This window comes from Pezoporus wallicus, unplaced genomic scaffold (assembly GCF_028554395.1).
Source record: "Pezoporus wallicus isolate ANWC-B61680 ecotype Strahan unplaced genomic scaffold, APGP_CSIRO_Pwel_v1 contig_7099, whole genome shotgun sequence".
NCBI classification, from domain to species: domain Eukaryota; kingdom Metazoa; phylum Chordata; class Aves; order Psittaciformes; family Psittacidae; genus Pezoporus; species Pezoporus wallicus.
The window spans coordinates 1,440,751-1,462,699 of record NW_026634982.1 but is presented as its reverse complement, the minus strand read 5'-3'; the positions used below and the strand labels follow the sequence as shown (position 1 = coordinate 1,462,699).

Below are 21,949 nucleotides of genomic sequence, written 5' to 3'. Positions count from 1 at the left end.
GAAGCGGGGGGGGGGGGGGAAGCGTTTACCTCAATACCGGGAATTAAAAGTTTCTGTTCATCGGCAGTAAATTAAAGGGATGAAAGGTCTGAAGTCGAGGAAGTTTGCCTGCGGCAGTAACTGATGGAGAACGGGAGTACTGCCCTCCGGAGGCTGGGACTGAATCTGGAACTTGGCAGCACCAGCACTGTGGTCGGGTATGAAGAGCTGCCGTGGGGTGCCCGGGGCTCACCATGCGCTGCCGGCCGCGTTCAGCCGTGGCCGCTCAGCAGAGCCGGGTGGGCTGACAGCCTTCATTAGAGCTACGCGCCGCTAACGGAGGCGGCAGCTGGCGCTCGGCGGGGCCCAGGGTATCGCCCAACAGCTGCAGACGCGGCCCCAGTGGTGCGGGAGCGCGCGGCGAGATGAAGTGACCGCCCTGGCGGGGGAAGCCGCCCCTCGGTTGCAGAACACGAGGTCTGGTCGCAAAGGCTGTGTTCAAAGTCATGTAAGCGTCTGGGGTTTGCATTTTGCAGGAAGAGGGGAGGTTTGTGAATGGCGTTTATTCAAACTGTGGTGACATTAAGAGCCACAGTATAGTTTCCAGAGACAATGGATGGAGATGTACTTAGTGTGCGAGCACATTGTAACAATTTAATCTCCCTTGTCTAAGAGGAGTGGCCGACTGACTTTGCAATTTATGTATATTAAAGTTGTGATTATGCTAAAAGTACAGTTTATAAAGATGTATATTAAAACAGGAATGTGAAGGGGCTTGTTTCAAGAGAAAATGGAGGAGAAAGTAGAGGAGACATGGAAAGCAACATGCTTGGATATGCAGCTGGAGAAGTGCTTCCTGCCAGAGGTATGGCCCTCAGGGACTGTGGACTGTGAGTGAGTTGCCCGCACCAGGGCACAGACAACAGGCAGGCCCACAAGACTGTGACTTACAGACAGCTTGTGCTGGAACAGAGGAGCAGTAAGAAACCAGTAGCTATGGGAAAAAAAAAAGATGAATAAGCAAGCACTGGCAAAAGTAAGCTACTAGACAGCATCCATAGCATTCTCCACTGTGTACTGCAAAAATAATGAAAGCTAAGGCTAGGAGAGAAGAGAGGAGAGATAGATGTTGGGATAAGTTGAGCCTGGGGAAGGGCCAGTGGGGAAGGTGTTCCCTAAGTGTTTGTGTAATTGAGGGGAAAATATTAATGCAATCAAAAATTCAAGGCTTATATTAATTGGCAGTATATCAAATTAAGTGAACCTCTCTGAGTGAAGACTGTGTTGGCTGCAGTGCTGTAGCAGGCAAAGAGGACAAACTAACTTCCCTCTTCTTCCCTGCTTTCCTAGAGGTGTCTGATACAATCTTGTCAATTTTTCTGTCTCCCAAGTAAAACAATAAAATTCACAACAGTCTTCCAGGCAGGTAACCAGTAGTCATCACTATGATTTTTCCCCAATAAAAAAATGAGACCCTCTCAATAAATAAAAAAAAAATTGCTTTTAGAATAAAATATGCCTTTCTATCAGGAAATGTTTATTTTATGAAGTAATAGGTTATCTTTTTCATGTTCCTGGAGAAAAAAAAATGCAGTTTGTGTTGAAAACTTCCTTATATTTAGCAGAACTTGTTTTTCCTTGTACTCGGGTGAATCGATAGAAGAGTAGCCAAAGTGAACTCTCTTGTACTAAGGTGAATCGATATAAGAGTTACCAAGCGAATATAAAATACTCTCAAAGGCCTACTTTAGAAATAGCATGCACTGATCTGCTAATGATAGTTCTTGAGGAGAAGCCTTTCCTGTGAATATAGTCAGAAGAATCAACTTTATATATATATAAACTTTATATATCTCTTATGTGTCTTCTGAATATTGTGTCTAGTTCTGTGACAGAAACATACTTACTTTCTTCTCAGTACTGACAAGCCAGTATAGCTGCAGGTGGGCAAGCTGTGTTCTGTTTTGTCCATCATCATCAGAATTTCCAAATTAATTCTCACTCGAGTCTTTCCCACTAGAGTTTGTATTTTAAACAGAAACAAAAAACACTTGATCTTGAAATCTCCTCTCCTGATCTGGAAACTGTAAGTCTAAAAAATCATTCCTGGGCTAGGAAAATTACTGAATGCACTGTGCTTCCAGCTAAAGAGTCATAAGGGGCTGTATAGAGAAGCACAGAGGCTGTATCTCATGCAGTTGTGTGTACAGGGAGAGTATATGAAGCTACACACTTAAGATGATTTTTCATTGTCTTGGCTCAACTGAGGGAAATAGGTGACACAAGGGGTTGAATGTTGTGAACCATAGGAATAAATGAACATTTTCCAAATGCTATTTAGGGTATATTCAAGTAATTAACTTGTATGTCTTTGATACTCAGCTGCCTTGTCCACATTCCTCTGCTGAATTTGATATGCCTTACGAAGTACAGCTTCAATGTTGCCACCAGAAAAGCACACATTAGCAATGCTTATGTTCTACTATATCTGCAGTTCTGTGAACTATCACTGGTGTAAGGTAGTCTCCTTCTTTACAGGAGAACATGTATTTTTTCTTTTGACTTTGTTACAATGAAATGGCATTGCATTAAATCAGACTGGAAGAATAGCTTTTGATGTCCTACAAAAAAGAAATCAAAGTATGTTTTTATGGCTAGCCAGTAACGTTAGTGTTATAGAAGCTACAGTAACTAGGCAGAATAAAACTGATATACTCACTGAAAATGGAATTTATGCCTCAGGTTCTAGTATTCCTAACAGAATTGAAGGGTGGTATTTTCAAAACACTTAGTCCTCAAATTTACTCAGGAACTACCTTAGTATATAAGTGGTCTGCTGATTTCTCGTCATAAAATGTACATAAAATGTACATTTGCTATTGACAACCTGGACTGTTGTTAAGTAGGAAGTGTTCCTTGACTCATTGACATTGTAATCTTAATAATAGATTCAGTGGTGTGGGCTGAGGTATCTTGTCTTTAGGGAGCCAAAAGTATGTATTATGGGTGTGCTAAGTGAATGAGCATCACAATGTCTGCACTCCTGAATAGACAAAATCTCTGTTTCATATCCATGTCACTTAACACAGTACTGAAGACTTGACTTTTTAAAAAAAAAAGTTACTTGAGCAAATGGAGTAATTTCTGCAACTTAAGTTAAAATAGTAACTCAAAGATTGATTTTAAGTGAAGGTTGTCAAAAACATAAAGAAGAAAGGAATGATTAAGGGGTTACTAGATTATAGCTGAGAAAGCCTGGAGGGGTGGTCTGTGTGTAAGCAAGGTAACTCACAGAGCAAAAGAATTTGTGTGGCTTCTTACTCTAACTTCTTTGTATGGTAAGTGAAGGTTAACACATCATGAAGTCAGTTGCTTACCAGATTCTGTTCAGACGCTTGCTGTATCCTTGGATAAGGAGATGTACTCAAGATGGAGCCTGTTTATGTAACAATGAGGATTATATCAGCGGAGTATTTGGTATTGTAATACTACACCTTTTAGCTCTCCAGCCAGACATTGCTTAGGGATTGACTTCCTGTGGGTGTTCTGCAAAGCACACTCTTTTTAGCAGGCTTTTGGGTGGAAGCTTTTGCTGTATTTTAAGAAGAGTAAAGCCTGGGTGATTAATTGTACCAGTTCAGCTATCTAGATTAACATGAGGTGGTGTAAGGGGGACTGTGGAGGAGGAGAAAAGATGATTAATTCTGTTTTGCAATAAATTCTTTATTAATACTGATGTAAAAGTTACAGGCTGCTTAAAAATAATACCTGGGTGGAAATGTGAAAGATATAATGAGAGAGAATTAATTAAAGCCTGAAGAAAAAAAAATCATTATGAAAAATGATAGATAAGAAGGCAACATGCTTAAAACTTCCTAAATGCTCACCTGAGCCAGACACATCATCTCAACAGAGCTGAAGGTTGGTGAATGATCACAAAGTCAGTATAATATTTTTCAGCTCAACAAATCAAGTGAGTGTTAAATAAAGTAAGCTTAAGCAATTTAATCTTAGATGACAATATGCAAATTCCATAGAGTATGTAGTAAGCACCTTTCTTTTTATATTCAGGATCTGGATAGTGTCTGTGTAGTCCCTGAGCAGGTATCTCATTGTGTCTGCAGTCACTTATCTGCATGACTGACAAGCTACAGACAAATATGAAATAGAAGTATTTTGCATTTTTGAAAAAGCAATAGCAGATTTCAGTGCATATTAAAGAATAAATCAACTCAAATACACGTAATCCTTTCTTGCTCAGAAGAAAAGCAGGACAGTTATATTTACCTTGCAACATACTGTGTGCTTCTCTTATAATGAGAAATTCATCCAGTTCCAATTCTGAGGTATTATTCATGTAATCCCTAAAAAAATTATTTCCAACGAGAATGAAAACTTACACAGATCTACCAAGCTTATAAAAATGTTACTCAGGCTGTCAGTGTACTGTACCATTTTCTACCTCTTGGATTCTGGCCTCTCTGCTGAGTAGGTCAGAACAGCATCAATCTTTCAGTTTTTAATTTGAATCACAAACTATATGATATCCATTTAAATTCTGATAAAACAGTGGTTTATGTATGCAATTGAAAAATTTTGTATAATTAAAAACCCTCACTCCACAGAGCTGTACATTATCATAGAATCATAGAATAGAATCATAGAATCATAGAATAGTTAGGGTTGGAAAGGACCTGAAGATCATCTAGTTCCAACCCCCCTGCCATGGGCAGGGACACCTCACACTAAATCATATCACCCAAGGCCTCGTCCAACCTGGTCTTGACCACTGCCAAGGATGGAGCATTCACAACCTCACTGGCCAACCTATTCCAGTGCCTCACCACCTAACAGGAAAGAATTTCCTCCTTCTATCCAATCTAAACTTCCCCTGTTTAAGTTTGAACCCATTACCCCTTGTCCTATCACTACAGTCTCTAATGAAGAGTCCATCCCCAGAATCCCTATAGGTCCCCTTTAGATACTGGAAGGCTGCTATGAGGTCTCCACGGAGCCTTCTCTTCTCCAGGCTGAACAGCCCCAACTTCCTCAGCCTATCTTCATACGGGAGGTGCTTCAGTCCCCTGATCATCCTTGTGGTCCTCCTCTGGACTTGTTCCAACAGTTCCAAGTCCTTTTTATGTTGAGGACACCAGAACTGCACGAAATACTCCAGGTGAGGTCTCATGAGAGCAGAGTAAACAGGCAGGATCACCTCCTTTGACATGCTGGTCACGCTCCTTTTGATGCAGCCCAGGATACTGTTGGCTTTCTGGGCTGCAAAAGCACACTGCTGGCTCATGTTCATTTTCTCATCAACCAATCTGAGTGTTCCTTTTGTGGCACAAGATACTCAGTGTTATCTCTGGAGTTTAGCTAATGAGCTTTCAGCAAACAAACCACAGTGCATAAAACAGGAGTAAAAACTTGGGGCTACTCAAAAGATGCACTTGAACATTCCATTTAATCAAAACTGATTAAAACTATCATTCATAGAATATTTAATTTTTTATACATTTTTGAAAGGAGGAAATGAAAATGTATTCTGTATTTTTTTTTTCTAAACCCATGTTTACATTTTTATTTCAATTTGATTTTCCACTTGGAAATACATATTTTTTAATTAAAAAGCTGTACAGAAGAATTTGTGCAGGAAGAAAGTAATACTAAACAACAGTAATTCAGGAAGTCATGGCTTTAGCTCAGACTAAACTAAAGTGAAATGTACTTGCCTGTTCCTTTTCCTGTAGTGCAAACTTGGTATAAAATCTAGTGTTGTGAAAAAATGGTTCTAGTGAAAAGTTTAGTAAAAAAGCTGGGGGTGTTTAAGAGAAAAAAAATGAGATAAAAGTTTCAAATAAGTTTTATTTTACCTGACAGTTTCTATCCAAAGGTTTGATACCTAGTCTTACCTACTCATTGGTGTTGCCTCCAGAGTCCATGAAAAGGGAGAACATCCATCAGATGACTCATCTCCATCCTGGAGTCTAGGAGTTAGCTATAGTGAAGGTTTAGTTATGTTTCCCTTTCTCCAGCTTCAAGGGAGCAGCATTACCTTTTGCTGAGACAACTATTCATTGACTTTTACTTACAATTTTGCTTTTTCGGATCCTAAAGCAGCTCACTGTGCCTGGTGCTAGGGAAGGCAAACAGTGGCAGCTTCTTGCCAGGGATGGGATGGAATGTGAAGCCAGGCAGTCATAATTAGATCAGTTTAGCCATCCATACTCATGAAGGTGTAGCCTTATCTACTTTCTTAGGATCAGCTGAGAGTCTCTCCATATGCTAGAGAGAGTGCCTTTGAAACTGAGATTATACACTTAGTTTTCATCTGACTAAAGTTAATTCGTTATTCCAGTTATCTCTGCTGTTCAGGTGATTATTTTGGATTGTTCAACTTACAAAAAAGTTTAACTTGGTGTGGCATTATGTGTTATTTTCAGTGTCCTTTGATACAATATTACATATTATTGCTAGTATTCTGGAATAATTTTGTGAGAACCCAGGACCATGTCAGTGCCATGAGGGCACATGGCCTGGGCAGAGTCCTCTGGACCTTCTACACCACACTGCCTCCAGCCCAGGACCCCGTTTCAGCCCAGCTTAAGGCTCTCAGTCCCTGCCCTACTGATGCTGCAAGGAGTGCTGGTTGCTAGATCCACCACAGCCATGCTCTGCCTGGTGGCTATGGTCTGAGGCTGGTGTCTTACCCTGGCCTTATGCTGTCGCTGTCCCTGCAGCTCTTCCCAGCCATCATGGGGCTTAGTCTGACCCTGACTGCCCTCTCTGGGTCTGATCTTGACCCGTTGCAGGAGGCAGTGATGTGGCCCAGCCACTGGCCTGCCAGCCTTGCTATCTGTCCTGGCTCCATATTCTTCAGGAAGCAGTCGGCTCACACTGCTCCCTGGAAAAAATTGCTGTATCCCTTTTAGCACGGTTTATCAGAAATTGATTTACTGTGATGTTTAGAAAATATAATAGGAGCTGCTTAGAAGTAAACTGGGAATTCTAAATATGTAAACTGTAAATGCAAATTTGTCTGAATAAACATCTTAATTCTAAAATAAAGTTAATAAATCAAGTTACAGAGCTAAGTAGCAATTATTATCAAGATGTAGGATTAGTGTACAGTTTGCACTTGCATGATCTGTAGCTATCTGTTGTAGTGACTAGATTTTGAACATTAACATGGAAAATGAAATTTTCCCATTTCATATAATTGTACAAGGAGAATTGGGTCTGGATTATGCTCAAAATTAGCACTAGTTTTCTAACTGCTATACACACAAGGACTCAACTACTGTGCTTCAGTATATATACTGAAATATAAAAGTATATATTAAAACATATATATATATATGTAAAACATATAAAAAATAATATCTATAATCAGTATTTCAGGTTGAAGCCCTAACAAGCATACAGGAGTATCAGCATTGTGGGAATTTCTCACCTGTGTCAGTAGTTTCGGAAATTCTTTAGTTAATCTTAAACATACATGCAGGTACTTCTGATTTATTTTTGTAAATAACTAATAAATGTATCAGTCTAACAATAAAATTTTTAACAATTGTGTGTATTTCAAAATTGGAGTTTATCACTACTCTTACTCCTATTTTTTCAATTGAACAGCCATTAAAAAAAAAACAGTATCTTGCTGACTTTTAAGAAACAAGTTTATAAAGCCAGACATTTGTATTCTTTCATGTTGACTCTTTTTTCCTTTAGCCCACAATAATTCTGGAACTCCAAGTGCATGTAAAACGTATTATTTGTCTTCTCGGGTCAATATTTAGAGACAGGAACTTTGAAACAGTGCCAGTGATTATGTTATCAAGCACTTGAATTCTTCACTGAGTTACTTGTTTTGGAAGAATATATGATGGCTGATGCACTGGTAAAGAAGATATCTACTGGTGCTGCAAGGAAAAAGTGGCAGGTTGTAGTGGTGGGGGACTCTACTTTGAGAGGGACAGAAGCAGTCATCTGTCAGCCTGACCCAGTCCCAAAGGAGGTGTGTTGTCTACCAGGGGCACACATCAGGGATGTTGCAGAGGAGCTGCCTGCTCTAGTAAGTTCTGCTGACTATTACCCATTTCTAGTGATCCATGTGGGTGCTAGGAATATAGATAGTAGTAGTCTGGAGAACATAAAGAAGGACTACAGAGCCCTGGGGGAGGTGGTTAGAGGCTCTGGAGCTCAGATAGTCTTTTTGTCAATTCTCCAGGATACATGGCAGGACTTTAAAAAAGCTAGGAGTATTGGCCAGGTTAATAAATGGTTAAAACGGGTGGTGTCATAGTCAGGGGTTTGGGTGTCTTGGACATGGGACCCAAGTTTGTAGGCCAGGTCTAGTGGGAGCTGGTGGAGCTGGTCTTAAGAGGAGGAAGAACACTTTTGGTAGGAGGCTTGCCAGACTGGTCAAGGAGGCTTTAAACTAGATGTGTTGGGGGAGGGGGGCATCATTCTATCTCAACACATCCAGTCAGTTGCCAGAACCTATAATAAATGCTCAGAGCAATGCAGAGATATCCCATCTGCTCCAGCCAATGAGCCGGATTCATTTGGAGCTCGGCTCAGATGCCTCTATACAAACGCCCATAGCATGGGGAACAAACAAGAGGAATTAGAGATGTGTGCATGTCTATGGGGGTATGATATAATAGGCATCACAGAAACATGGTGGGATGGCTCCTGTGACTGGAGTGTTGGAATGGAAGGTTACAGGCTCTTTAGAAAGGACAGGCCTGGCAGGTGGGGAGGGGGAGTTGCCCTTTATGTTAGGGATAGGCTGGAGGGTATGGAACTCTGGGGACAGGTGAGCAGTCAACAGAGAGTTTGTGGGTCAGGGTTAAAGGGAGAACAGCTATGGGAGACGTTACTGTGGGTATCTGTTACAGACCGCCTGATCAAGAGGACTCTGTGGATGAAGCACTATATAGACAGATAAAAACAGCCTCATGCTCACAGACCCTTTCTCTCATGGGGGGCTTCAGCCACCTTGACATCTGTTGGAGCGATGGTATGGCCCAGCACAAGCAATCCAGGAGCTTCCTCGATTGTGTGGAAGAGAACTTCCTTCTTCAAGTAATAGAGGAGCCGACAAGGAGAGGTGCCATGCTTGACTTCGTGCTCACCAACAGGGAAGGGCTCATTGGAAATGTGACGCTGCAGGGCAGCCTTGGATGCAGCGATCACGAGGTGGTCAAATTTGAGATCCTCAGGACAGTGAGAAGAGCGTGCAGCAAGCTCACTGCCCTGGCCTTCAAGAGAGCAGACTTTGGCCTCTTCAGGAACTTGCTTAGTAAGGTTCCACGGAATATAGCCCTAGAAAGCAGGGGGCCTCAAGACTCTTGGTTGATATTCAAGGATCACCTGCTACAAGCTCAGGAGTGTTGCATCCCAACTAGAAGGAAGTGCAGCAGGAGGGCCAGGGGACCTCCTTGGGTGGATAAGGAGGTGCTGAGAAAAATTCAAAGAAAAAAAAGAGGCTTATAAGAAGTGGAAGCAAGGAGGGGCGGCCTGGGAAGAATACAGGGATGTTGTCTGGGAAGCTAGGGACCAGGTTAGGAAAGCTAAGGCCCAGTTAGAATTAAACTTGGCTAGGGATGTTAAGGATAATAGGAAGGGACTCTATAGGTATGTAGTGAATAAAAAACAGACTAGGGACAACGTAGTCCCCATGCGGAAGCTCTTGAGAGAACTAGCTACACAGGATTTGGAGAAGCCTGAGGTTCTGAATGACTTCTTTGCCTCAGTCTTCACTGGCACAGGCTCTGACCGCACCACCCAAGTCAGCAATTGTGAGAATGAAGACCTTGGGCCCACTGTAGGCCAGGATCTAGTTCAAGACAATCTCAAAAACCTGAACGTACACAAGTCCATGGGACCTAATGAAATCCGTCCACAGGTCCTGAAGGAGCTGGCAAATGAAGTTGCTAAGCCACTGTCCATTATAAGTGAAAAATCACGGCAGTCACGTGAAATTCCCAACGACTGGAAAAAGGGAAATATAACCCCCATTTTCAAGAAGGGGAAATGGATGACCCAGGGAACTACAGACCAGTCAGTCTCACCTCTGTGCCTGGCAAAATCTTCGAGCAGATTCTCCTGGAAGGCATGCTAAGGCACACGAAAAAAAACAAGGTGCTTGGTGACAGCCAGCATGGCTTCACTAAGGGGAAATCCTGCCTGACCAATTTGGTGGCCTTCTATGATGGGGCTACGGAACTGATGGACAGGGGTAGAGCAGTTGATGTCATCAGCAGGTCGAAGGAGGTGATCCTGCCCCTTTACTCTGCTCTTGGGAGACCTCCCCTCGAGTATTGTGTGCCATTCTGGTGTCCTCAACATAAAAAGGACTTGGAACTGTTGGAACAAGTCCAGAGAAGGGCCACAAGGATGATCAGGGGACTGCAGCACCTCCCATATGAAGACAGGCTGAGAAAGTTGGGGCTGTTCAGCCTGGAGAAGAGAAAGCTCCGTGGAGACCTCATAGCAGCATTCCAGGGGCTTATAGGGATGCTGGGGATGGACTCTTCATTAGAGACTGTGGTGATAGGACAAGGGGTAACGTGTTCCATCTTAGACAGGGGAAGTTTAGATTGGATAGAAGGAGGAAATTCTTTCCTGTTAGGGTGGTGAGGCACTGGAATGGGTTGCCCAGGGAGGTTGTGAATGCTCTATCCTTGGCAGCGTTCAAGGCCAGGTTGGACAAAGCCTTGGGTGGCATGGTTTAGTGTGAGGTGTCCTGCCTATGGCAGGGGGGTTGGAACTAGATGATCTTAAGGTCCTTTTCAACCCTAACTAGTCTGTGATTCTATATGAAGACATATACTCAGAAAATCTGTGATATTCAGTAGATATGTACTCATGGAGGGGAATTGTATTCCATTCTCTGGAAGTTTCTTACACAAATCTACAGTGCAAGAAAATCGAGCACCATTATTCAACTACTTCCATCAGCTGGGAATTTTTTATTATACCCAACCGTAATCATCAGTTCCAATGCCTTCTATTCAACAAGTAATTTTCTAAGTTAAAAATGCTAATAAGTCTGGTTAACAGCATAAAACAGAGCTAAATTATGAGCCTCAGAATTACAGATGTTTTCATCTGTTTCAATCTTGCAGCTACTAACCACACTGAATTTAACAGTAACAAACCTCACTGCACTTAACATGTCTTTCAGAAATGATTTTACAGACTGACATGGAGAAAGTATTTACCCCAGTACAGACAAGAGTAAACGAGCAGTGGTCTAAGAAACAGGGAGCCAGAAAATGTTCATATTTTTCATTGTATGGAAAATGTCATCCTATCAAATAAAATTTCTGGGTCATATGGGTCATAGCAAAGTACTTGTAATAAGTTTATCATAAAGGCAATTTTGTTTGTTTGAAAACTGGGTGTTGTTTAAGTAACATAATGGTTCACAGTGTGTCAGAATAAAACTTAACAGTCTATATAGTAGAAATATATTCTGCATGAACAGTTCATGAAAGTTTGGATAATTTCATTTTTCATCTTGACTGGGGAAAAAACAAAATGAAATCTCAAGCAGTAGGAAAGCATTTCCTACACACTTGTACTGGGAAATGTCTGATGGTCCAGGAGAAAAACTGCTGCTGGAACCTACACCAGCAGCAAGGGCAGTGCTAGTACAGTATGAAATTGTGCAAATCCACATTGTTGTGTCAGCTGCAGTTACTACTCAGAATGGGGGACTCTCCCTCTGGATCAGTAGTTGCTGCCAGAAAGGTGGGAGAAGACAATAGGAAAATTATTTGTGTATTGACTGTTGCTTCCTGTGACAGGTACATTCTTTCTGCACAAGGAGCTTGTGAATATCCAGTATTGCTTTTGTCTCTTTTGTCCAAAGGTAAATTTGAATTAGTCATCCTTGTTGAGAAGGAAATTAGCCCTGATCCATATTTTCAAATTGTGCTGATCCTACAGCAAAACATTCTACAAATATCTGCAGCATGTAGTAACGCTGGTAAAAGTTAGTGGATGCTTATACAAAATAGGGCATTAATTGCATAACTGGAAGTGCATTGGAGAAATATATGCCTCCATGAAATCAAGCCACAAGTTAGAAACTTAAGTCAGATGACTTCGTGAACAAGTCTAATACCAATGAAAGACAGCCAAGCATTCAATTTTGCTTTTATTTATCAAAAAGCAGGGATTGCAAGTATGTGGAGGATTTCTGAGTCTTCCAATTGTTATTTGAATTTGCTGGTCCTTTGAGGAAGAAATCATTGGAGTAAGGAATTCATAGACTCATAGAATTACTGCTTTGTTGTCTGATTAATGCCTGTTGATCTTTTCTTAAAATGTGCTAAAAATTCACAGGTGGTGCATTTAACCCAGGAATTCATTAGCACTAATTTATCAGTGCCACATGTCAAGTTTGACCTGAAATTGGCCAACTCAAAATCCATTAGGTTTATGAGAAGGTGCAAAAGCACTGTTTTCAACAGGGCTTTCCAATTATAATTGCATTAAATACTGGACAAAACCTTGTATTTCAGGAGAAAAAAAATGTATCCAATAAGAGCTTCTTTATAGTTTTTTAATTCATTTTGTGAACATTTGCGATGTGACTTTTTCACAGATGATTTGAAATCTTGGGAGATTTGTTTTCACTTTTCCCCATTTGTTCTCTCTTTTCTTATTCCAGTGAATCTTAAATAAATTTACTATTTACTCTCTTTATTATATTGGTTTTTTCCTTCTTAATATGTTTACAAAAGTACACAGTGGCTCATGCTGCTACTAGTCTTTGCTCTAAGTGCTGCCTTCACTATAATCAACATCAAATGTTTGCCTTAGATTATAATACATGTATTTTTTTTAAAGACAACAGAACAGGACTTTGATCTCAATGAGCTTTGGTAAGGGCAAGAAGGAAGTTTTGTATTTCAGTAGTATCCTAATGAAAACAGTGTTATGGAAACAAGGAAAACTTCTCTTGCACTAATTTTCTACTTTATTACTGTATTGCATACTGTGTTTTACGTTGCCCTTTGTACTGCTTTTCTGATAAAGAAGAATGAACACTGTCACAGAAAATGCCTCCATCTTGGTTTTCCTTTTGTCAAATCATAAAGTGGTTTAAAGCACATTTTTTTCTTTATGTGTGTTTTGGTTTTTTTTTCCCTGGTATAGTTCAAGTTGTCTGTCTAGATGGACTTCTGTCACTTTTCTTAACATAACCAAATAGGTCTCCTGTTCAGAAGTCAATTTCTTAACTTCATCTTGCTAACCTGTCTATAAAGCCTTTCAGCCTGATAGAGTCTATTCTTGTCCAGTGGTTATATTCTTTCATTATTTAAAAGCTTCCACTTTGTCATCCAGGCATTTTACTTCTAATAACATGAGAATTGCTACAGCAGCAGCAGCATTTTTGCTGCTCCTTTCTGATTCTTTTCAACTTACCTATACACTCCTAAGAATGAAGTACCAAGGTCTGTCTGCAGTATTTTAGGTGCAATTTTCTGTTCATTCTCTAAAGAGGGACTTATTAAGCCTTTGTCATGATATCATCTTTCCCTTCATACAGTTTCAAATTTGCTTTATAAACACATATCTAATTTACTGTCCATTGTCACTTGTCCTTTAACCAGTGTTCTTTTCTAGATTACTATCTCATAGAATGTCTATTTCATATTATTTATTTACTAGATAAATAATTCACATGAGAAAGCCAGCTGCATCTCCATCCTGATATTTTCTGTCCATATTTTATCTGGTTTATAGTTATGAATCTTTGAGCTCTCTTAATTCTCTGAGAATCTATGAATTTAGTATCATCTTCAAATTTAATTACCGTGGTGGCTTGCCCCAGCCTTAAATCATTCAGTAGCATGTTTGAATAAGAGCAGGTGTAACAATGATCTTTGTAACACACCATTGCACACTTCTGTACATTGTATGCTGCTACAGTTTTGAACTTCATTATCCTTTCTTTTGTCCTTCACTACATTTTCATTTCCCATTTGCTTAAAGCCAACAGCATTGCCATTAATTTGGCATGATGCTAAATGAAAACAACACTTGTATGTTTGGGACTTGCATCACTTTTTTTTTTATCCAGTCATTTTATAAACACATATAAAATAATCTCTTTATTCATTGGGTAGTATAAGCCTCCTGCTAAGCAGGTCTCATGACTCTAATCTCCTCAATGTTCATTTATGGGTATATTGTCAGAGATGTGTTAGTTCCAGAGAGGAGCAAGCATTTGACACCTTATATTTAAATTATTATTCTACCCAGCTCATGGAAAGGTGGGATATTTGATTATACTCTATTCTACAGGAAGCTGTTAGGTGGAAAGATCTGGAAAGACCTATCTCCAGGTTCATCCTTCCCTATTCTATAATATGAATGAATATAAATAAATCAACAGAAGGCAGTGTGCATATCTGCAAGAGGAGAGACATTATGTTCTCTTCTGGAAATAAACTGTAGCTGTCTTTTGTGATTTGTTTCCAGATCTGCTGCCTGTAGAGGAGGCTGGAGAAGGACCGGTGTTGCTGTTTGTTCAAATTATGCCATAAAATTCTGAGCTTTGTCTTATGATCTTCCAACATTTCTTACATTATGTAAGTTTCCCTAAGCAATGGAGTTAAATACATGGTTCCTAAAGATTAGTATTCTCTCTCTTCCTTTTTTATGATCACTGTTAGATTTTTTCTTGGGTACTTTCTAATTCTCTATTGCTTAAACAATTTTAGATCTTTCTGTAAATTTTTTAGCTAAGTCCCTGAATACCTTACAATTCATGTTCAATGATATGCTCCTTATTACTTCCTAATTGTCCAAAGTTGCTTTGCGCATTTTGTATAACACTAACACTTTCTTCTTTTTAACAGCTGAGCCTTAGGAGAACAGGTTTGCATTATCTATTTTATCTGACTCCTTATTTATTAATGAGCTAAATCTGACTTGTTTTTCTTTGTCCATTTATTGGATCTGCAGACATCTTCCTTACTCTCTTGACCCTATTTTACTACCAGCTATTCTGTTGTTTTTACCTAAATGTTTCCAGTTGCAGAATATGTGCTTTGCACTTCTGACAAAGAAATCTTGTTAGCCCATCAAGGATTTACTTTTTTCTTTACATTCTGACCATGAATTTTCTTTTCTTGTCATAATTGCCTTACATCTTATGTAACTTGGTTCCAGAAATACATATTTCAACAAATACTTTTTGGAGTTAAGATTCTGAAGTCGTGTCCTGATCAATCTACTACAACTATGGCCTTTGAATATTGGAAAGAGCTAAAACTTAACCATCTCAATTACTTCCTTTTGCTCTTACAAAATACAATATTTTTATATTCCTTCATTCAGGGAGAACATTTCTTACTTTGTTCAGTTGAAGTACCTTGTATTCTAAAAGGTGCTGAATGTCGCTATTTCTCACAATTTCTACTAATCCTTCTTGAGCAGGCTGGTTAGATCTTCTCCTTTCTGGATCATAAAATTGCTTTCTGTGATGATGCATACTTGATTAGTTTTGCTTTATCCAACAGCTGTCTTGGTACTTAATGTCCCCCATGACAAGTATGGTTTTGCACATCTTGGGAGATGGTCCAGGAGTCTTTTTCTGTTTAATCCAGTCTTGATGCAGTCTTCCAGATGTTCAGCTTAATTCACCTCCATACCTCTTTCCTGATACTGTTCATCAGAGTGCTTCACTAAGTTTTTATACATTAAATAACTTTTTTTTGTGCATCGATTAATCTACATTTGCATACGTTAGTGTTGCAGTTAATGTGAATTAGCATAAAACATTTATTTGCCAGTGGAAATGAGGCAGTCTGCTGAACTTGCTACATAGGAAAAGCATGCATACAGATCCTCGAATGTCCATATACACAGTAAAATGTGGTACTTTGATACAAATTATTTCTGGTAATTAGGTTGTCAACACAGAGCTTCAGCAAAATATTTTACCTTAATTTTATCTATCGCCCCTTCTTTCCACCATATTTTTTTTGTTCCAATGTAGAAATTTTGTCCAGTGATTTTAACATGAATTTTCAGTATTACTCTGTCATGTGTCAGATATGATTCTATTCCACAAAAATCAGTCAGTGATTATTTTTTTTTTAAATGCTTTTATTAAAATAACCCCTGTGACCTTATCTGGCATTAAAATGTAGTCGTGGAAAGACAAGAAAACATACTGAAATTAAGTCAGTTGCTGTTACAAAGATCAGGTACTTCAGAGAACCAAGACAGACAAAGAAAGGGAGAACAGAAGTATTACTATCCTATTTTACAGATAAAGAACTGAATAACAGAGAGATTAAGGTCAGACAGGGAGGCTGTGGCAGGTCTGGGAGCTAGTGCCATAATACTTCCTTAATCACAAGGCCATTCTTCATTCTGAAAGATTTTATTGTTTATTCTTCAGACACCTTCTGTGGAGCTGAAAGAGAAGAAGAGCTTGGATCAAGCTTCAGATCTAGAGTGAGGATAACTTTGCTGTTTGACTTAAAGACTAACTCCAGGATAGGATCTCTACTGAAGTCTCTCATTCTTAGAAGTGCAGTTATCTCCTGGTGATATGGAGACAGGTTCTATGTAGTTAAATTCAGGTTACAGTGATTTTTGCACATCTAATTAATTTTAGTGAGTATGAGACAAAATACTTTTGGTTTACATTTATTTCACATTAATTTGCATTATGGGAGAACTCAGTTTTCTCCATGTTGCCTAATTAAGATGATAACGTGCTGCTCTTCTGGTGTAAGTGGGAAGATGCTGATTCAGAAAGCTCCCATTTATCACTGCCTATGTTTTAGCAGTCTGTGGATTCCAAGGTCTGCTAATTTACAACACAGGACACCTTTTCAGATTTGTCCTGCTCTTCTGTCAGTAGGGAGACAATGTATGTTTTGCAGTTTCCTAATGGCTTTAAAAAGGAACAAGAAATGTCAATAGGCAAAAAGGCCAAAAACCAGGGAGAACTGATTCTCACTAACAGATCTTTTGGGGATTAGTCATATAAGTTCTTGGTTCTTTCTTTCCACAGGCATTTTTACAATAAATGGTATAAGATCTAAAAGCAAGATAAATGTTAAAGGGCCTTTATTCACTGCCTCATCCGACAAATGGGTGAAAATTGAAGAAAATAGCATCTAAAAAGTCTAAGCCCTTGATTTCAAATCTTCAATAGTTTGAAGAAGCAGGTCTTCTATTTATAGCTTTGATTATCTTGAATTCTATGTCTCCCATGGCTTATACAAAGAAGCACAAAACATGTATTTAAAAAGAAACATGTAAATCCATTTTGTTATCAAAATTAGCTGTGTTCTAAATTATATATACTTTTTATAGAAATGGATGTTACTAGTTTATTCTATTACTTCAGTCATTTTTCCTGTGATTTTTTTCCCCATATAAAAAAAAAACCAAAACGCAGAAGTCCACAACATACTAAATTATTTCAGCTATAATAGCCTCATGTTTAATATACTGCTTACTTATCTTATGGTTTATTTTAGTTGGTTACATAGATGCTCTCCTTCCATAGCATAATATTTATAATGAAATTAGGAAAGTGGATGTGTCTGCTCGAACTTACATCATTTTTATTCAGTCCTGCCTAAAGATGCTCTTTTTTTCATTCAGTAATTACAACTGATAGAGTTAAGAATGGAAAGAATTTTGAGTGTTTCAGATTCATCATGTCTGCTGTAATGAGAAATCATTTTATGAAGTATACCATGACCTGTATAGTCAGGTGATGATTTTCCTGTCCTTGCTCTTTACATTTCTTAAGAACAAATCTTTTGTCCACCTATATTCATTGCCATGGGAAGCCTTTCCATGAGATAGTCCTGCAGTAGTCTGCTTATTGATTTTGAATGATACTGAAAATAAGAGACTCTACTCTTCAAGATGAACCTTTGGGCTATATTTTCCCCTTCATTAATGTCACAAACTGGCATATACATAAGAGCACAGATTAACCTCTGAATTTGGCAGTACTCAGGAGGCCAACCCCCCTACCCTTTAGAAACACCCTCTAAGTCAGGCCATAAGGAGAAGACCCTAAGTCATTTTTGAAGAAAGACGTCCTCTGAGTTATCAAACCATAGAACTGATTAACAGGGGTAGAGCAGTTGATGTCATCTACCTGGACATGTGTAAAGCGTTCAATGCTGTCCCACATGACATCCTTGTCTCTAAATTGGAGAGACATCAATTTGATGGATGGACCACTCAGTGGATAAAGAACTGGCTGGGTGGCCGCACACAAAGAGTTGTGGTCAACGGCTCGGTGTCCAGCTGGAGACCAGTAACGAATGGTGTCCCTCAGGGATCGGTGTCGGGACCGGTCTTGTTTAACATCTTTGTCAGTGACATGGACAGTGGGATTGAGTGCGCCCTCAGCAAATTTGCCGATGACACCAAACTGTGTGGTTCGGTTGATACGCTGGAGGGAAGGAATGCCATCCAGAGGGACCTTGACACGCTTGTGAGGTGGGCTGATGCCAGCCTTATGAATTTTAACCATGCCAAGTGCAAGGTTCTACACCTGGGTCGGAGCAATCCCAGGCACAGCTACAGGTTGGGCAGAGAAGAGATTCAGAGCAGCCCTGTGGAGAAGGACTTGGGGGTGCTGGTCGATGAGAACATGAACAAGAGCCAGCAGTGTGCCCTCGCAGCCCAGAAAGCCAACCGTATCCTGGGCTGCATCAAAAGGAGTGTGACCAGCAGGTCGAAGAAGGTGATCCTGCCCCTTTACTCTGCTCTTGTGAGACCTCCCCTCAAGTATTGTGTGCAGTTCTGGTGTCCTCAACATAAAAAGGACATGGAACTGTTGGAACAAGCACAGAGGAGGGCCACAAGGATGATCAGGGGACTGGAGCACCTCCCGTATGAAGACAGGCTGAGAATGTTGGGGCTGTTCAGTCTGGAGAAGGGAAGGCTGCGTGGAGACCTCATAGCAGCCTTCCAGTATCTGAAGGGGGGCCTATAGGGATACTGGGGAGGGACTCTTTATTAGGGACTGTAGTGATAGGACAAGGGGTAATGGGTTCAGACTTAAACAGGGGAAGTTTAGACTGGATATAAGGAGGAAATTCTTTCCTGTTAGGGTGATGAGGCACTGGAATAGGTTGGCCAGGGAGGTTGTGAATGCTCCATCCCTGGCAGTGGTCAAGACCAGGTTGGACAAAGCCTTGGGTGAGATGGTTTAGTGTGAGGTGTCCCTGCCTATGGCAGGGGGGGTTGGAACTAATGATCTTAAGGTCCTTTCTAACCCTAACTATTCTATGATTCTATGATTCTATAATATTTTAAGTTGGAGGAGACATCTAGAGGTTGTCTGACCTCCTGCTCAAATCATGTCTCACTCAGAACTAGAGCCATTTTGGTAATTAAATCACCATCTAATGTTAATGACCCACTGGTGCAAGTGTTCAGTCTTCCTGTCTTTCCCTGTCTTCCTTCCCCATCAAGAAGTCATGTTTCTTACCACTGCATATGCATTTAGCTTCCTTCTATTTCAAAGGGGGGGCAGGAAGTAAGCTTTAATTGTCTTGTACTGCTCTAATATAAGTTAGACTGGATAGTTACTCTGAGATGCAGTCGTCTTTGGAGCTAGCAGCATTTGTAGTGTTGTCCCAGAATCTAGAACTTAACTCTATCTGCTCTGCGCAGTAGTAGATTCCCTGCCAAAACATTGTTAATAGGGTAGAGAAGAACTGGATGGGGAGGCAGAGTTAGGTAGCTCAGAGATTTATGTAGTAGTGGGTTTGGAAAGCTGTGTATAGTTGGTGAGGAGTGGATCAGCAGCCACAAGATTTAATACTGCTTTTGGAAGGTAGGGTTTGTAAGAGTAAATGGCAAAGGTAGACCTGCCTAGGCATCGTACACTGCAAGTGGGACTTACTTATTTGTCTCCTCTCTCATACTCCTTCTTCATAGTATCATATTTTATGCATCTACAATTAGCATTGTAAGCCTGTTTCTCTTGATCATTACATAACAGATGAAACCATGAAATAGATAGAAAACAGAAAGGCAGAAATTACTATTCTTCTTGGAAGGTGAGTTTCTTAGATTTTGACCTGCAGGATGAGACATACATAGCTGGCTTCTCAGGGATGGAAAGGACAGTAGAGGAAACTTGACAAATGAAAATGTGAACAGCTGATTTGCATAGCCAGCAGACCTGAACAGACACTTCTACTGAACTAACTGTTCCTTCAGAAAGGCTGCAGCTTACAGGACTGAAGACAGTAGCCAGGCTTCTTAAGTAGAATTTGTGGCTCTATATCTTTCCTTTTTTCTTTTTTTTTTTTTTTTTTTTTGTGGAGCTTTGAACCATGAGAGACAGGCTCTGTATCTGCATGTTTTGCAGTGGGCACTAAGCACCTTGCAGTAGCAGGACATTTCAGACTTACTGCTGCTTTATTGCTATTACAAATACTGTCATGGCAACTAATAGCACTTGTGCAGACAAGCAACCTTTTGTAGAGACTCAAGCAACAGGACCACTGGGTGGCCACCAGGTGATTACCTTTGTCTCCTTTTATTATGAGTTAGGGAGAAGTACCTCTGTTATCAATGTCACTTACTGAACATTCCTGTGCTTCCAGTTTCGCTGGTCTTGCAGCCAGCTCGTCAGCTGTGCATGTCTGTCAACAATCCTTGAGATCAGGGACAACAATCTTGGAGACAGTGGACCTCAGTTCCTCATACCAGTCCCTGAGATAATGGAACCCAGGATCTTATCTCAGTTCTTCACACCCATCTTCCAGATAGTGGACCTCAGCTCCTCACACCAATCTTTGAGATAATGGACAGTGGAGTCTGATTTCAGCTCAGTCTCTCACAATTCTTCTAATTGTATATGATTGATAAGTACTTACTTTACCCTAAAATCTGGTACATAGACTTTAAATAGTATGTTGCACAGTTTGAGCTTGCAATGAATTGTATTTTGAGAGTATGTTCTTAGTACTGCATATAAGTATCTTTTAAAAACCTAAGTCTTAGTTTGCATACTCCACAGAAGATAGGAGACTGTGCACATGGTACCTCCCACTTTACATGCTTCATATTTGTACTCTGGAGTCTAAAGATTATGTGGTTGGTCATAGTTAAGTGGGGAGAGGGAAGGTTTGGATGTGACAAGAGCAGAGCTCAGAGTATCTGGCTTCAAAATTGTTGCAGCTCTGTATCTTAAAGGCAGGCCGTGGGTGTGTGCCAGTGGTGAGTAAGTAGGTATTTTGAGTGGGACAGTGCTTTCCTAACTCACGTGTACCCGTTAGCACGCTTGGTCAACATGGAATATAGTCTGTGAACAGCATCTTTTCTCATAAACCACAGAAATAAATAAAATGTTTCTTTTAGGCAGAGATGATTCAGATATGCAAAACTGCATTATTTTTGCTTCGCCTAAATTTAATTAGAGCCTCTGTATGAAGCTTTTAATCTCACTGACTTTTTACACCGAATTAAGTGTGACTACGTACAATAGTCGCAATCATGATTTTCTGTCCTGAAGAAGTGATCACACTATGCTTCATATAGCCTTTACCTGCTAGCATGCTGGATTTCTTATGATTATTTTTAATACATTCCTTTACTATAGTTGTGCAATAAAAATAAATTTCTAGGTATCTTGAAACTGACATTTTTCTTCCTGGCATAAGCCTTTTGAGAGGGAATGATGGAAGACTGAAAGTTGTCTTTGTTTTTTATCAGAAGATAAAAATGAAGTGACTGAGCATTTTACAGTTTATAAACTCTAGCCCTTGGATAAAGCAAGAATATTGCTGGCTAAAAGCAGATTTTCTGCTTTGGCAGTTCTGTTTCCACTGATACCAAATTTCCTCTCAGCTCCTGCAGTAGTGTATAAAAGCCTTTCATGGAGGTAAATTACTGTGTTTCTTCTGCAAAGGGACAGGATTTCTTAATGTGTTTTCAAGCCTTA

General features: G+C 40.0%; 1 long non-coding RNA gene across 2 annotated transcripts; it reads left to right on the top strand.

Moving 5' to 3' along the window:
• The first annotated feature begins 752 nt into the window (after positions 1-752).
• LOC130598087 (uncharacterized) lies at positions 753-20,516 on the top strand. 2 transcript variants are annotated; one of them, XR_008971973.1, is made up of 3 exons: positions 753-844; positions 14,482-14,591; positions 20,372-20,516. It is a non-coding gene; the product is annotated as an uncharacterized LOC130598087 (long non-coding RNA). The 2 variants fall into 2 exon arrangements; XR_008972025.1 differs by lacking the exon at positions 20,372-20,516 and adding an exon at positions 15,442-15,506.
• Positions 20,517-21,949: the final 1,433 nt, after the last annotated feature.